The sequence below is a fragment of the Vulpes vulpes genome, chromosome 16 (assembly GCF_048418805.1).
Source record: "Vulpes vulpes isolate BD-2025 chromosome 16, VulVul3, whole genome shotgun sequence".
Taxonomy (NCBI): domain Eukaryota; kingdom Metazoa; phylum Chordata; class Mammalia; order Carnivora; family Canidae; genus Vulpes; species Vulpes vulpes.
Window position 1 is genome coordinate 65,768,250 of NC_132795.1, and position 4,154 is coordinate 65,772,403.

The 4,154-nt window shown below is 37.6% G+C and overlaps 1 non-coding gene across 1 annotated transcript; it reads right to left on the minus strand.

The window, feature by feature from the left end:
• Nucleotides 1-2,645: 2,645 nt before the first annotated feature.
• On the minus strand, nt 2,646-2,784 carry LOC112915406 (U4 spliceosomal RNA). The gene has a single exon (XR_003234053.1). It is a non-coding gene; the product is annotated as a U4 spliceosomal RNA (small nuclear RNA).
• Between the last annotated feature and the right edge of the window lie 1,370 nt (nt 2,785-4,154).

Below are 4,154 nucleotides of genomic sequence, written 5' to 3' on the forward strand. Positions count from 1 at the left end.
ACATTTAAGAAAATTTAATTTTCTTTTTTTTTTTTTTTTTTTTAAGAAAATTTAATTTTCAAGTGTAACATATATAGTATCATTGACCAAAGTCATGAGCGGCCTCATTTCAACCAGTCGCCTCTTCACAGGCCCTGTCTCCAGACACAGCGACAATCTGATACAGTAAGGTTTGGGGGGTTTAGACATATAAGCCTGAGGGGGACATAATTCAATCCACAGCACTCTTCATGAACGTGTTTTGTGAACTCCTTATAGATGAAAAAGGTGAGATCTCCATCCCCAAGAGCAGGGCGAGGTGCTGAGGAATGAGGCCTGCTGGATGTGCCATGGCTGATGTGGGATAACCAGAGAGGTCTGACCTCCACAACTGCCAACACTGCGAGGTGTCATTTGGCATCCACAGCTGGCCTTACAGCTGTGTCCCATCAGAACTTACTGCTTGGGTATCTTCCTTGTGAGCCAGCACTGTGCTGGGCAATCTGAAGGTTGGGGCTATGTCTGGTGTATCTGCTCTTCCAGAACTAAGTGGGTCGAAACATGGGACAAAGAGGGGCACCTGGATGGTTCAGTCAGTTCAGCATCTGACCCTTGATTTCAGCTCAGGTCACGATCTCAAGGTTGTGGGTTCCAGCCTTATGTCAGGCTCAGTGTGGAGTCTGCTTCAGATTCTCTCTCTCTCTACTGCTCCCCTCACTTGCGCTCACTCATTCTCTCAAATAAATAAATAAAATCTCTGTTTGCTTCTTCCCTCCCTGGCCTCTGTCCTTTGCTGTCCTCCTTTTCCTTACTCAGTGGACCCTGATTCTCTGGGAACTTGTCCTGGCATGGGGGCAGAGAGGAGTGGCCTATCCACTGTTTTCTTGGCCCTTGGCAGCTTTGCCTAGGTGGGCAGACCATAGGAGGGACTGGTTAAAAGTCTGTACTGCTCTGACTTCTCTCCCCTTGGTTACTAACACACAAGTACAATGTCAAATATGCCACAATAATGCTGAGAACAAGAAAAGAATCAAGGGCCCTGTTTTCTTTCAGAAACTGTTCATGGGTTAGTAGCAATTTAGGGGTTTTTTTAAATATATATAGACTTTCACAATTAATGCACTATAAGGCCAACATAAATCTGGGCAGTTCCAATAAATTGGGAAAATAAACAAAAACAAGCAAAAAAAAAATAGAAACTAAAAGGGAGCACAGAATTGCTAAATTTTGTCTTATTCTCCAAGTCCCAGGGGATTCAAAATAAGAGATTCATGAAAAATAATGTGCATCTCTCCCTAAGGAAGGCATGGTACCCGTTTTTCCTACAGTTAACTCCTTATCTCAGATTAAAATTGTCTTTTTTATTTTTCTATAGAAGAGAAAGGTCACACCCCAAATTTGGACTACCTGTAGGAATGCTGAAATCAATTTATTTTTTCATATTTAGCTATATTTGCATCCAAGAAATTTTCACAGCACTAGTTAAAATTGGAAATTTGCAGGAATACATCTAAGTGAAGAATTTATTTGATTTGCAATGTAGTCTTGTTCTGACAATGCACACATACCTTAGACACAACAGAGGACAAAGGAAGTCAGGATAGATGTTAATATTCTGTCTAGACATAATTTGATTGTGACTTCTGCAGGAACCAAGCTCAACACAGAGGAAATGGAAACTTATAAACAAGCTTTTAATATCCAATTCTGACTCACTGTCCAAACAAAGACAAGTCGCTACTTAAACCTCAGAAGACCTTAGTAAGTACTGAGTGGAATCCAAATCTATAGAAATTGTACCAAAATGTAACTATATTTTCTCCCAGGCTAACTCATCTTATGGGATAATTTAGGGGAAAAGATTTCTTTAATTCAAAATCACATAAGTCAATACTCCTTTATAAACCATCTAATAGATTTCTTATATTTTGGACAATTCATCTGACAAAATTCCTAACACAAAATGTGTCAAGTTGGAACAGATGTTGACTTATGGAATTGTCTTTCATTCTATATTACAAGGAGGTAATTCTAAGCAAATGAAAGTCAGTGAAAACCCTGTGAAGCATCATGCCTTCCCACAACAGACATTTGGTTACAATGATGAATATAATACAGTATCTTACTTTAAGTAGGTTTCAGTTAATTGTGTAAGTGAAGCAGAAAAAGGAAGCACACAAGGATGAAGTGGTTGAGTACTCAGGGAGAGAGAGAGAGAAGTAATAACTGCTTGGATACAGGATGATAGCAAGAGATTAATGTTAATATTTTAGGCATAAAGATAATAATGTAGTGATGCCTAAAGATCTTTAGCTTTTAAAGACGTATTCTGAAGTGCTTATAAAGGAAAGAATACCATACCTGAAATTTGCTTTAAAGTATTTCAGGATGGATAGAGTGGATGGGATAAAAGTGAAAAAAAAGATCAGCCATTAGATGATAATTGCTGAAGGTGATGAGGAATCTTTTACATATGTTTGAAATTTTAACAATAAATAGCATTTTTTTTAAGTAGGCTCCATGCCCAGCATGGATTCCAACTTGGGGCTTGAACTCACAACCCTGAGATCAAGACTTGTGCTGAGACCGAGGTTAAGCGCCTGCTTAACCAACCGAGCCACCCAGCCACCCCAATAATAAGAAGTATTTTTTAATGTTAAGGAAAATTCAAAAATAAAATTAATAAAATAATTCCATTTGTAATAACATCAAAAAGAATAGTTCTTTATGGATAAATTTTTTAATTAGCAATAATCGCACCTTGGATAAACTTCATTGGCTATGATAGTGCCACTGCACAAAGCTACAAATAAATTTTTTAAAAGAAGTGCAGAACTTACACTACCCTGAAAAGTGTAAAACCAATTAAAGAAGATCTGAACAATTGGGAAAATATTCCCTATTCATGAATCGAAAGACTTATTGTTAAGATGGAAATAGTCCCCAAACTGATATGCAGATTACATGGAATTCCAATAAGAATCCCAGCTGACTTCTTTGCTGAAACTGATAACTGGATTCTTAAATTCACATGGCATTGCAAGGGATGCAGAATAGTCAAAATAATCTTCAGAAAGAAGAATGAGGAAGAGGATGAACACTCCTCAATTTCAATACTTACTACAAAGCAACAGTAATTGAGATAGTATGGTTCTGGCACAAGAATAAACACACAGATTGATGGAATAGAATTGAGAGTCCAGGAATAAACCCATACATCTGTGGTCCATTCATTTTTGATGAAGTACTGAGACCATCATCCAATGTGGGAAAGAATAGTATTTCAACAGAGATGCTGAGACAACTGGATAGCCATGTGCAAAAGAATGAAGTGGGATTCTTACCTCATACCATATGCCAACATTACCTCCAAATGGATCAAAGACCTAAATGTAAGAGCTAAAACTCTTTGAAGAAAATATGGGTGGAGTGCCTAGATGGCTCAGTGGTTGGGCATGGTTGGGTATGTCTGCTTTCTGCTCAGGTCATGATTCTTGAGTCCCTGGATCAAGCCCAAATCAGGCTCCCTACTCAGCGGGGAGTCTGCTTCTCCCTTTGCCCCTCACCCTACTCTTGCTCTCTCTCTCTCTCAAGTAAATAAATAAAGTCTTAAAAAAGAAAAAAAAAGAAAAGAAAGCATGGGCATAAACATTCATTTTTGTGGATTTAGCAAAAGATTCTTAGATATGACAGCAAGAACACAAGAACAAAAGAAAAAAGATAAATTAGACTTCATCAAAATTTAAACTTTGGTGTCTCAAAGGACACCATCAAAAAAAGCAAAAAGCCAACTCATGGAATAGGATAAAATATTTGAAAATCATGTATTTGATAAGGAACTTGTATCCTGAATATACATACATTAAAAAACCCTTACAACTCAGTAATTTAAAAAAAAACACACCACAAATAACTCAATAAATGGGCAAAAGATCTGAATTATCATTTTTTCCAAGGAAGATGTAGAAATGGCCAATAAGTGCATGAAAAAATGCTCAACATCATTTGGTCATCAGAGGAATGTGCATCAAAATGACAGTGAGATACCACTTTGTACCCACTCAAATGGCTAGAATCTAAAAGTGAGATGATAAATGTTGGCAGGATGTGAGGAAATTGGATCCCTCATACACTGCTGGCACATAGAAAATGGTACAGCTACTTCAGAAAAGTTT